This window comes from Engraulis encrasicolus, chromosome 19 (assembly GCF_034702125.1).
Source record: "Engraulis encrasicolus isolate BLACKSEA-1 chromosome 19, IST_EnEncr_1.0, whole genome shotgun sequence".
In the NCBI taxonomy this organism is placed as follows: Eukaryota; Metazoa; Chordata; class Actinopteri; order Clupeiformes; family Engraulidae; genus Engraulis; species Engraulis encrasicolus.
The window spans coordinates 14,230,553-14,244,695 of NC_085875.1; positions in this window are offsets into that span (position 1 = coordinate 14,230,553).

The window sequence follows — 14,143 nt, forward strand, 5'->3', positions numbered from 1 at the left end:
TCCAGGTTTCCCCCCAATTGATATTTACAAGGCGTTGCATCAAAACACATTGCGAGGCAGTCGCCAAGGATACCGAGACGTTTATGTCGGGTATAAATATGAAAGATGACACATGCACACATACGCCACCTGTAGGCTATGAATAACCTGCAGCCAATACTCAGTTAGAAATTCACCTGTTAATTGATGGACTGATTTTACAGTAGCCTTATTAAAAGAGAAAGACAAGCACTGCAGTGAGGACGTTCCCAACAAATGCAAGAAGACACATCGCAGATGTCGCAGACCAGAAAATATTCAATGTTTAATTGCTGCCAAATAGGCCTAGCCTCCTTGAAATAATACTGATCAGTGGTGTAGTCTACTTTTTTATGGTGGGTATACTGTATATTTGAGCATTTTTTGAAGTGGGTATACTGTATATATTTGCGCTATTCAAAACAATGGATGAACCAATTTTAAGTGGGTATACTGAAATCCCTGACATTTAGAAGTGGGTATACACCGTATACCCGCGTTCTANGTAGACTACACNACTGATACTGATGATGGGCATTCAATTTCGTTGTAATTCCAGGATAGTTTCATGAGTCCGCTTCATTTTAACCAGCTGCCTCAACAATAATATGGTTGAGGTGTTTTTTTCTTCTTTTTTTAAAATCACGCGCCTCAACATTCAAATCCACGTTTAACTGGCTGCATTTTTGCAATATTTCCGACCGTGTACAGCACATGTAGTTGTGTGCCGCCAAAAAGACGAAATGCACCAGTTACAGCAACTTCCACAGCAGCCCTGAAATTCGCGTGGAGATCCACAGTTTTCCACATCTAATCTGTTTTAGTATATCTGAACGTGGCCGTGGAAAACAACTTGAGTAGTTTTTTTGTCCGTAAGTGAGCTTCGTAGGCCTACATGAGGCCCCAGAAATGAATGTTGACAGATAATCTAAGATACAGCACTGTGATGTAGAAGATAGAGAAATAAATAATACAAATGGGCCTAGTATTTAAAGTAGAACAGAGAGCCTGGTAAGGTGCATGAAGACAATGGGTAAAAGTTATCATAAGGCAGGCAGTGTACAGAGTATGATACGGGTGAAGATTCTCACAACGAGGATTGGTAGAGGAAAATGAATGCATGAAGAGGAAGAGAGGAACATGAGTTAAGGAGGCACAGATGGGGTGTGTGTGTGTGTGTGTGGGGGGGGGGGTTGCTAACAGGCAGAACATGAGCCTGGTGGTAAACCCAAAGACCCGAACGCACTCAAAGACATGGAGAGAGACACACACATGCTGCTGTTCTGTGCTGTTCAGTCAGTTCTGCAGTGACCCGCTTCTCCGCTGACTTAATAAAATTGTGTAATATTATGCAAAATATATAATAATGTTGCATAACGTATGGTCCAGGGCCCAGGGCCGTATGGTCAAGAGCCCCCCCCACACACCCCCACACCCCACCGCCCCCAAGCATCCAGCGTCCACAAACCGCAATCCAAACTCTCAGAAGTAAACATGCTGGGCTGCCAAAGCTGGGCCGAGCCCTTCACTTCCACTGGAGATGCTGTGCAGCGGCACACACTCGGATGTGCAGCGCCTGGTTACACACACACACACACACACACACACACACACACACACACACACACACACACACACACACACACCAAAGGCACTGAGTCCACACACACACACACACACGCTCACGCACAAACACACATACACAAAACACACACACACACACACACACACACACACACACACACACACACACACACACACACACACACACACACACCAAAGGCACTGAGTCCACACACACACACACACACACACACACGCTCACGCACAAACACACACACACAAAACACACACACACACACACACACACACCAAAGGTACCGAATCCACACGTGCATGAGCGCAAACACATACACACACGCACGTATACAAACACACACACACACACACACACACACACACACACACACACACACACACACCAAAGGCACTGAGTCCACACACACACGCTCACGCACAAACACACACACACACACACACACAGACACACACCAAAGGTACCGAATCCACACGCACACGAGCATGAGCGCAAACACATACACACACGCACGTACACACACACACACGCACGTACACACATACACACACACACACACACACACCGATGTGTTGTTGCTCTGCAGCCATACACACAAGGCTTTGTCAGCAAGCAGCAGCAGCAGCAGCTCCGGCTATCTCCATCTCTCCACGTCTCCAGCAAAGCAAAGCAAAACATGGATGGGGAAGCAAAATATGATAATACTGTGTTTTCATACTGATGAGAACACACACTGCCCACGGGGGCCAGTGCTCCTTCCACGAGCCAAGAACTGCTCAAATACAGTTATACACACACCACATCACAGCTGGATTGGCCATATGGCATACAGGGCTTTTGCCCTACAAAGCAAAAAGGCAGTAACTGCATCGTTGTTGAAGATGAGTTACTATGACTTCAATGTCATATATATCAAAGTCTGAAGTTAAATAAAATAATTGATCTGCAAAAAGGTGATAATATAAAGTAACAAAACTGTCACATGTCAATAATCTCCCCAAAAACTGCTTAGACTGGATTGCAGTATCATTTTAAAGTCATTTTACTCAGTTTGGTGTGCTGCACAGTTACTGCCTTTTTGCTTTGTTGGGCAGTATTGCCCGGTGGACCAGGGGTGCCGCTAAAAATGTTGGGCCCCATGAAAGATTCAAATTTTGGGCCCCCAAAATGACAAATTATGTTATCAGCATCCTTCCAGGGGCCCTGCCAGTGCTGTCAGGCCCTTAGAATCTGTAACACCTTTCCCCTCCTCGCGGCACCCATGCGGTGGACTGCTGATGATTTTTGGCCTGGTCATCCCCTCAACGTAGAGTCGAGTATCTTTATTGATCGCCGGGGGTAAATGAAGGTGTCAAGTAGCTTACATAGATTATACACATAATGCCCACATGGACATGTAGTGCTGTAGTAGTGGTATCAGTCCTCATGCCGCTACAGCTGGCCTGTCCGAGTCAGATTAAAATAATAATTTAAGTCATTTTGCCTGTTGAGGTCAAAATAGCTCATAATAGATGGCTAGAAATATTGTCACAGGCTGCATTGTCTCTCTCAATTGACTGGCGGACCAGTCTTGTCTGAAAATGCCCGGCCTGATTTCTTTGTCCCTGTCCAGCCCTGATACACCCTGTGCGGTGGTGGAGCAGATAGGCCTACAGACCCTGGTCAACGCAATAGCTGTTAACCACTGTATGAGGAAAAAGATCGTTTTATTCATCTTTCTACAGCATTTTATCTGTTCATCGACTTACCTATCGATATACACAGTACAAAAAAATGCAGTGTTACGTAATTCAACACATTTGAGAGTAATTGTAGCATCTTGTATTGGTTCTATTAGGTTGTATTTGATTCTAGAGTACTAGATGGGGAATGTAACACTGAAACACATTTGCCGAGTTTTTTTAATGTGTTGTGATGATTTTAAAGATAGTTTCACATTGCATGTGTGATTTCACATACTGTTTTGTATGTGGAGGTATTTTGCAATACTGTGATGCAGGCATCCGGACAGACAGCTGAGAAATTTCGTCTCAGCAGCAGGCGGATGCGTGGGTCAACATGAAAGTAACACACTTCTTGCAAGCAGACGTGTGCGCATGTATTAATGCATCACAAACAGACATGTGTATGGATACATCAACATGCACGGTCACTCACTGACACATGCCCACATATTCAAACAAACACAGAGACAAATATGCGCGTGCACAGACACACACACACACACACACTTCCATATAATGGACATACAGTCCTAGGCATGCACACACACACACACACGCGCACACACACACACACACACACACACACACACACACACACACACACACACACACACACACACACACACACACAGTAATACAAAAAGGAAAAAAGAGACTGATCACATCCATCCTTCAGCTGTCTGCGGAGGTTTCCCCCGGAGGCTTCTTTGATGGCTGTGTGCTGTGCTGCGCTGCAATGATGAAGAGATGTCAGCTCTGCATGGAGAGGAGCGATGAGGAGCGCCGCCGCTACCATAGCGGGAGTGAAGTGCGTGTGTGTGTGTGTGTGTGTGTGTGTGTGTGTGTGTGTGTGTGTGTGTGTGTGTGTGTGTGTGTGTGTGTGTGTGTGTGTGTGTGTGTGTGTGTGTTAGCTAACAGTGTGGCATCATGAGTGAAGTGTGTGTGGTGTATGCATGTGTGTCTATGTAAGTGTGTGTTTGCATGTGTGTGTGTGTTCGCGTATCTGTGCTTGTGTGTGTTTGTGGGTATGTGTGTGTGTGTGTGTGTGTATGTTGAGAGTGGTGTCGAACGGCGCGGCGTCATGAGTGAAATGTGATGGGTCTCAGGGCCCCGAGACAGCCAGGGCCAACTGATAAAAGACCTCCTACATTATTAATCTGGCCCGGCACTGGCAGAACACACACTCACACTCACACTCACCCAGGAATACTGAGAGGAGAGGCGAGGAAAGGAAAGGAAAGGAAAGGAAAGGAAAGGAAAGGAAAGGAAAGGAGAGGAAATGAAAGGAAAGGAAAGGAAAGGAAAGGAGAGGAGAGGAGAGGACAGGAAAGGAAAGTAAAAGAAAGGAAAGGAAAGGAAAGGAAAGGAGAGGACAGGAAAGGAAAGTAAAAGAAAGGAAAGGAACGGAAAGGAAAGGAAAGGAGAGAAGTGGAGAGATGTAAGGAGAGGAGAGGAGAGATGTGAGAATAGGAGAAGAGTGGAGAGGAGAGAAGAAGATAGGAGAAGAGAGATGCGAGGAGAAGGGAGCAGAGGAGAGGGGAGTAGAGGAGAAGAGAGATGCAAGGAGAGGAGAAGAGAGATGCGAGGAGAAGGGAGCAGAGAAGAGATGCAAGGAGAGGAGAAATGTGAGCAGGGGAAAAGAGAGGAGGCCTTGGCCAATAGGAATACAAATAGGGAGAGATAGGACTCAGGACACCAGTCCTCCAGTTACACACACAGGAGGAGAGAAAGTTAAGCAAAGGGAGAAGGCATGGCACAGTGGCAGAACATTTTTACACAGGGCCCTAGGGCAAAGCACTGATAGGGCCCCACCCTAATATGGCGGGCCAAGATCACAGTATAGACAGGTCATCTGCTGGCAAAATTAGGCCCATTTCCCAGTCAAAGTTTTCTCTATTGATTACTGACCAGAAGGCCTACTGAAAAAGAATAAAACTTGGGCCCATCTGAAATTCGTCCCAAAATTCAATACCGCCGCCGTTTTCCGAAATGGCGGTTTTCGTAAGGCAGTATTCATTAAAAAAATACTATCGTCAGCTCAATGATGTCATATTCCCTTACAGACATGTTTTCAAAGGTTGACTATACAAAAAAAAAACATTTAGATTTCACCAACTTGAAATATAACATACAGTATACTCTGTATGTGTGTGTCTGTGTGTGTGTTAAAAAGGCATAAGCACTGACAGAGGTGTAGAATCAGACACGGGTAGGATTTTAGATTTAGAGTAGATTTAAATCAGCCTTTATTGTCTCTATAGAGAGAGGACAAGAAAGCAAATGAAGGAGACAGAAGACAGGAGAAACTGACACAGGAGGCCGAGACAACCACAAACAAGCTGAACCCTACTCCAAAACCATAGGACTCGCACGGAAATGAAAAAGATTTCTTTTATTGTTTTATGTTTTATCATCGGGAAACAGTTTGGGGAGTTTCAAAAGAAGTATATTTCAGTAATACGACACAAACGAGTTGGAGTTTGGTAAAAAGATATTCCCGTGGCTTCCATTACGCCGTACAAATGGAGACTTCGAGACGAAGTGCTCCAGGTAATCACAGCTGTGGGAATGTCTTTTATAGTACCAAACCAGACACACACACAGCTTTTAGACCACTAATTGAGTCTCTGCTCACCGCACTGCATTGTCTTCCATTTATTTTGATTCAACCTCTAATGAGTGAGTCAGATAGGCCCAAGAGAAGAGGGGTGGTTTGCTTTGCCAAACAACAAATACTGCTCTGTTGCTCTGCAGACATCAATTGTTGTGTGTGTGTGTGTGTGCGTGCATGTGTGTATGTGCGTGTGTGTGTGTGTGTGCATGTGTGTATGTGCGTGCATGTATGTGTGTGTGCACTTGTGTGTGTGTGTGTGTGTGTGTGTGTGTATGTGTGTGTGTGTATGTGTGTCTGCACTTTCCTTTCTTGTTAATTTGTACATGACTCCGACTATTACATAGGCTTATGGACACTCCTTTTGTTCCACAACTGTACAGTACGTTATGATATAACATTATGAAATCATTTGGCAGCCTTTCTGCTGTCTTGTTGTGGATGTATAGAATGTTAACATCCTGTGGTGGTCAGGGATGGGCCACGCACTCAGGGAAGCCGACAGAGGTGGACAAAGGGGTCAGTTGTCCGCAGGCCTGGGGAGAATGGGTGCCCAGAATCTGATTTTCATTACATTCTACTGCATCACTGTATGTTTTGGTTGGGGGGCACTTTCAGATTACTTTGTCTTGGGCCCGTACAAAGTTGTCAGTGGCCCTCCGTGCACTCATTCACCCTTGAGCAGGAAACTGTCCAGTGCACCGTGACACTGACACCTCAGGTGGTTTAGTAATGTTCCAGCAAGCATTACAACACAATGTATGTACGATGTACGTACATTTGGAAAAGTTTACCTTGAAGCTGTATGTTCAGAAAAACCTGAGACATATTCAAACCTGCATATCCAAGCATTTGTCCTGGGACAGGACCATAAATAGCACAGACAAGTAAGTATGAGAATTACTACTTGGACCTGAAACATCACAGAAAAAAAGGTTTTCTCCAATGGTTTTCTCCTCTTTACTTACTCTTTACATATCACAGGCTAACATTCAGTATGCTACGAGAGCATGTATGCAGTCTGTAGTGTATCTTCCCAACTTGTGAACTTTGGCCAGACTGCAATTTTTAACGTCTAAGGTATGCCCTTGGATTCAAAATGTGATGTGCGCCTCAAAGGTTCCCACTTGTGTCAGCATAACTTAACTGACGGTTAGGGTTAGAGAAAGGTCTAGGTTTAGGTCACTGTGACGTCCCCCTGTGCCCCCTTCAGGCTAGTGTGTGCCAGTGCACGGGCATGACTATGCTTGATGGGGGTTACCCTAATCATTTAGTGGTTGCACCTGTGGGGGAGGTATAAAGTCCTCCTCTCCTCTTCCGATGGCAGGCACTCTGACCTCGACCTCACCACTGGCTACTTTCATTTCTTGCTCTCCTCTCACGTCTTTACCCTCACCCTTTTGATTCTTCCTTTACAGCTCACATATTGATACTGACACATACATTGCATACACCATTCACTTGCATACACCCATTCATGCATCCCCTAGACACCTGTTTGAATTTATTATTATAGTTCAATAAAAATACATTTGAACTTTCATTCTTTGTGTGGTCTCCTTTTCATGTTGCACCCCCTAAACGAGCTGGGGGTCGTAACATGAATTGGGGTTCTCGTCCGGAATCCTCTGGTGTTGCGCTGCAGGCTGTGTCCACATTCAGGTGAGAACGCTGTTTTTAATTAACTTGGTAATCAGTCTCTGGTCTAGGAAGAAGTGCTTCAGCTTGGCTCTGCCTCTCCTTCGAAGTACTTTTTTTTGTTTTGATCTGTTTGTAAGTTTGTTGTGTTTAGAGGTAAATCCGATCGGGAATTTTATATTCCTGTCGGGGGCACGCTTCGTGCAATCTTGTATTGCATCGAGTTCATGCGTTAACCAGTCGCCCCGAGGTCGGCAAGCCTCCGAAGACTAGCTAGGCAAAGAAAGTTTTCTTGTGCAGGACAGGTCGCCAGAGTACTGTAGATTTAACCATACCCTGTGAATTTCAGTGAAGCAGCGTTCTCATCTGGATGTGGGTGGAGTGCTTTGGCCATACCAGCTGGATTTGGTGAGTGAATTTTGTTAATCAGTTGTGAGCTGTATTGCGCTTCTTGCTTACGGTTGTGCCGTGTTGGGTTGGAACGCGGGGTCTATATATTTTTAGCTCGATTTAGCGTTCGTAATTATGTAACCCTCCTTTTGCTGTTGTTTGTGCAAGCTGCGCGTAGGCTGTAAGAGTTACGGTAAAACAAGAGGTGTTGGCCTATCCTCCGTAATTGTTTGTAACTTGGCCTGTTGAGTGAGTGAGGGTGCAGACATGTTGCGCGCTGCGTAATGTCTGGGTTTCTGGTGCAGTAGCGTTGTGTTTTCCAAGAGTCACGTAATCGTGAACTTGTTTGGTAAATAGCCTACAAATAGTAAGCGTAGCTGCTGTCTTTTTCTAGGAGAGCGTATTTTCTTTTGATAGCCAGTGGTGGTTTGTGCCTCGTTTTTTTTCTCCCATCTTTTCTGTCACTTTAGTGACTTTTCTCCTTCTCTTGTGGCTTTCATGCCGGTGTTTCTAATTAATCACTGATGTTAGTATGAGACTGACACGTTTGGCTTAGCTGGATAGCTTAGTCAGTATTGTGATTAATTGTAAACGTGGATGTTATCTTTGAGTGAATACTTCTATGAAGTGATGACATCTGTTGAACAATTTGTTGCTCAGCCGTCTTTGGAGCTGTTGTCAACTTTGACCAAAGATCAGCTCCTGGCTGTAGCAGAGCACTATGGCTTTGCCATAAGTGCTAAAGAGAAGAAGACAAAGGATGCACTAGTTGACTCCATTAAACGCCAACTCCTTGCTCATTCTGTTATTAAAGAGGAAATGGAGGATGAGCTTGATGGTGACGATGATGATGATGATGATGATGATGACGATGGTGATGGTGTTGTTGTCTCCTCAGAGGAGAAAGAGGTGACTGCAATTGCAGATTCACCCGAGACTGAGCAAAATGTTAACGACGATAATGAGTTGCAGCATGATGAGCTAAGAAGCAAAATTGATTCAAGGGCCATAAGCCTGCGTGAAAAAGAGCTGGAGGTTGAACTCCGTAAAGCAGAGATGCTCCAACAGTTAGAGCTCCAACGTATGGCTAATGACCATGCTCTGGCCATGAGGAGGCTTGATCTGGAGGTTAAATCACCTCCTGTACCTTCCGTGGCACTTGATTCTTCTCCTTCCACCTCTGAGTCGAAATTTGACGTTTGCAAAAATATTCGTCTAGTACCCCCCTTCACTGAGAAGGACGTAGACAAGTATTTCAACCATTTTGAGAGAGTTGCTGCCACTCTAAACTGGCCCAAAGATGTGTGGGCCCTCTTGCTACAGTGTGTTTTCGTTGGAAAAGCAAGAGAGGTGCTCTCAGCTCTACCCATAGCTGAGGCTCAAAATTATGACAAGGTAAAGAAGAATGTCATGCATGTCTATGAGCTAGTCCCAGAGGCGTACCGCCAGCGGTTCCGGGATGCCAAAAAGTCAGATCAGCAGACATATGTTGAACATGCTCGTGAGAAGGAGCGTTTGTTTGATAGGTGGTGCAGTGCACAGTGCGTCGAAACCAAAGAAAACCTAAGGGAGCTTGTGCTACTGGAAGACTTTACAAATGGTCTTCCTGACCCTGTGGCTGTGCATCTTAAAGAACACGAAGTGAACACCTTAGAGCAAGCTGCTGTGTTAGCTGATAAATATGTACTGACCCATAAAGGCATGTCCGATGGCCGCTGGCCTAGCTCTCAGGGTAAGGGTAGGTTTTTCTCTAAGAACCGATCACCTAGTGGTGGGAATAATGCTCCTCAGCCCTCTCAATCTGCTTCTTCTAGTCGTCCTCCTGTTAACTCAGATATCGTCTGTTTCTACTGTAAGAAGGTTGGTCACAAGGTGACTGAATGCCCACTTCGTAATAAGAAGGGTAAGAATCCCAAGCCTTCTGGTTTAATTACTTCTTGTGGTACCGGGCCATTCCTCCTGCCTAAGTCTAAGAGTAACCGTGCAATGATTGCTACTAAAGGTCACGAGGAGAGGGGTGACTCTGATTACACTCCTTTCATTACCAATGGATTTGTGTCTGTGTCTGGCCAGTCTAGCTCTAGTTTTCCAGTGCGCATACTTCGGGATACTGGGGCTGCTCAATCCTTTTTGTTATCTGGGGTTTTACCGCTTTCGGATAGTACTGCTACTGGGACTCATGTAGTTATAAAAGGCTTTGAGATGACTCCCATGCTGGTGCCCCTACACCAGGTACACTTGGTTTCTGAACTGGTAACTGCTGATGTCGTTGTTGGAGTTCGTACATCTCTCCCCATACCTGGAATTTCTTTAATTTTGGGCAATGACTTAGCTGGTGCCAGGGTTTGGGCTGATTCTAATATAGTGTCTCCCCCTATTGTTGGGCCTGTGGCTAAAATGTCTGGAGTGCCTGATGATAGTAAACGCCAATATCCTGATGTGTTCCCAGCATGTGTTGTGACTCGTGCGATGGCTGCCCGTGGGTTTGACTCAGACGACGTGCCCCTAAATGATTCTTTCCTTGTTCAACCTGCAGTTGCAGATATCTCCCCACAGTCACCTGTAGGGGAACCAAAAACTGCTAATGCTGACTCTGATTCAGTAGGGGGTGGAGAAGCCTCCGATGGTGAAGTTGACATTTTGGAAGTAGTCCCTTCTGATGAATTGACTAGTTGTGGGCTTTCACCCACTTCTGATGATCCTGAGTTTGACTCCTGTTCTCTGTCTGAACTGTTGAAGATCTCTCGAGATGAATTAATCAAAGAACAGACTAATGACTCTTCTCTTCAACCGTATTTGACTAGGGCCTTGTCAAAGGAGGAACCAAATGATGACCATAGCCATTATCTCATGCAGGATGGATTACTGTGTAGGCAGTTTGTGTATCAACAGGACACCTTCTCTCATACTGTGACGCAGATAGTGGTTCCTCATAGATTTCGCAAAGCTGTTATGGATCTGGCTCACACTAGGGTGGCGGGACATCCTGGGGTCAGGAAAACGTATGACCGTATTAAGCGCAGATTCTTCTGGCCTCGGCTGAAACGTGAAGTGTCTGCCTATGTGAGAGCATGCCATGTGTGTCAAATCACAGGGAAACCCAATCAAAAAATCCCTGTGGCTCCATTACAGCCCATTCCTGCAATGTCCAACCCCTTCGAACACCTCATAGTTGATTGTGTAGGCCCACTACCTCGTTCGAAAGCTGGACATAGCTTCCTGTTAACTGTAATGTGCCAGGCCACACGCTATCCAGCGGCGTATCCCCTTAGATCCATCACTACGAAATCGGTATTGAAGGCTCTTGTCAACTTTATGTCCATCTTTGGTATCGCCAAGGTTATCCAAAGCGACCAAGGCTCAAATTTCACGTCAAGGCAGTTCTCTAGGGCATTGCGTCAACTTAAAGCCCGCCACAATATCTCGAGCGCTTATCATCCACAGAGCCAGGGGGCGCTAGAACGCTTTCACCAGACTCTGAAGTCTCTCCTCCGTTCTTATTGTACGGAGCTTAGTGCTGATTGGGAGGAGGGGCTACCCTGGTTGCTCTTGGCCAGTAGGGAAGTGGTTCAAGAGAGCGTGGGCTTTAGTCCAAATGAACTAGTTTTTGGGCATACCGTTAGGGGACCAACTGCTGTCTTGGCAGATAAGTGGCATACTACTGATGACGCACCATCCAATGTCTTGGATTATGTTAGTGGTTTTCGTTACCGGTTGTACGAGGCTCGGGCTGCTGCGCAGCGTAAGCTGGGGAAAGCCCAGTTAAAAATGCAGAGTCTCTTTAACCGTAAGGCAAAACACCGCAGTTTCAAACCTGGTGAAAAAGTCTTGGCATTGTTGCCTTTGATGCATAGTCCTTTCCAAGCAAAGTTTAGTGGACCATACCAAGTGTTGAAACATTTGCCTGATTATAACTACCTACTGAGTACTCCTGACAGACGAAAGAAGGTCCAGGTTTGTCATATCAACCTTTTGAAACCTTACATTGAATCAGAGTCTGCTGCACCTGTTGGTCTCATTGCATCATTACCTGCAGAGGGCGCCACTATGCCTAGTGTTGTTGCTGGGGATTGTGAATCTGGTTTGGATCTGGGTTCTGACATCGATGATGAGGGGGTGAAGTGTCCATCACGGGCGGTTGTAGAGGGTCGTCTCAAAAATTCTGAGTATCTTGCAGAGTTGCCCTTACAACTCTCTCACCTGTCTGACTCAGAGCAAACGGATATTGCTGACCTTATCCATTCATTTCCATCTCTCTTTCCTGATGTTCCAACACGTACCTCAGTGATTGAACATGATATTGACGTCGGTGGGGCCCCGCCTATGAAACAACATGCTTATCGTGTCAATCCTTTCAAGAGGGAAATGTTGCAGAAGGAGGTTGATTATCTGTTAACACACGGTTTAGCTGAACATAGCTTCAGTGCATGGAGCTCCCCCTGTCTGCTGGTAAACAAACCAGATGGGACTTACCGCTTCTGCACTGATTATAGGAAGCTTAATGCCGTAACAAAACCTGATTGCTACCCTTTGCCAAGGTGCGACGATTGTGTTGACCGTGTGGGCTCTGCCGTCTTCGTCAGTAAATTTGATCTCTTGAAGGGATACTGGCAGGTTCCGTTGACTGCCAGGGCAAAGGAGGTGTCTGCATTCGTTACCCCTGACTCCTTCTTACAATACCAGGTAATGCCATTCGGAGTGAGAAATGCTCCGGCCACATTCCAGAGGCTTATCAATCAGGTTTTGGTGGGCATGCGTGGCTGCGATGCTTATTTGGATGATTTGGTTTTGTACAGCTCTACTTGGGCTGAGCACCTAGAACAGATCAGGGAACTGTTCACCCGTCTCTCCAAAGCTAACTTAACAATCAACCTAGCTAAATGTGAATTTGGGAAGGCTAGTGTCACTTATCTGGGCAAGGTAGTGGGTGGTGGGCAGGTCCGTCCTGTGGAAGCGAAAATTGAGGCCATCTGCAATTACCCTGTACCAGGAACCCGCCGAGAGCTCCGGCGATTCCTTGGGATGGCTGGCTACTACAGAGCATTCTGCAAGAATTTTGCCACCGTGGTTACACCCCTTACTGGTCTCCTTAGTCCTAAAGTTCCATTTGAATGGTCACCAAATTGTCAAGAGGCCTTTGAACATGTCAAAGCTTTGCTTGCTACCTCTCCTGTTTTGTCTGCCCCAAATTTTGACCGTCCCTTTTGTGTTGCAGTGGACGCCAGTGAGAGTGGCGCTGGCGCTGTTTTACTTCAACTGGACTGTGATGGTGTCGAGCACCCCGTGTGCTATTATTCCAAAAAGTTCAATCGTCATCAACGGGCCTATTCTACTGTGGAAAGGGAGGCTCTAGCTTTGATTTTGGCCATGCAAAATTTTGAGGTCTATGTGGGGTCTTCCTCTAGCCCCACTGACGTTTATACGGATCATAATCCTTTGGTCTTTATTGACAGAATGCGGAATAAGAATCAACGCATTATGCGGTGGAGTATTCTCCTCCAGCAGTATCCCTTAAGGATAAAACACATTCGAGGCAAGGATAATATCGTTGCCGATGCCTTGTCTCGTGTGTAGTTTAGATATAGGATTGTGATTTTGATGTGTGTTTCACATTTTTTTTTGTTTTTTTCATGCTCTCCTCCAGTTTTCCCTTGGATCCAGGAAATTGGTTGGAGGTGTGGTGTTTTTCACTTTTTGTTGTTGAGGTTGTAGTCAACCTCTTTTTAAGGTGGGAGGTGTGACGTCCCCCTGTGCCCCCTTCAGGCTAGTGTGTGCCAGTGCACGGGCATGACTATGCTTGATGGGGGTTACCCTAATCATTTAGTGGTTGCACCTGTGGGGGAGGTATAAAGTCCTCCTCTCCTCTTCCGATGGCAGGCACTCTGACCTCGACCTCACCACTGGCTACTTTCATTTCTTGCTCTCCTCTCACGTCTTTACCCTCACCCTTTTGATTCTTCCTTTACAGCTCACATATTGATACTGACACATACATTGCATACACCATTCACTTGCATACACCCATTCATGCATCCCCTAGACACCTGTTTGAATTTATTATTATAGTTCAATAAAAATACATTTGAACTTTCATTCTTTGTGTGGTCTCCTTTTCATGTTGCACCCCCTAAACGAGCTGGGGGTCGTAACAGTCACATAGTCAAC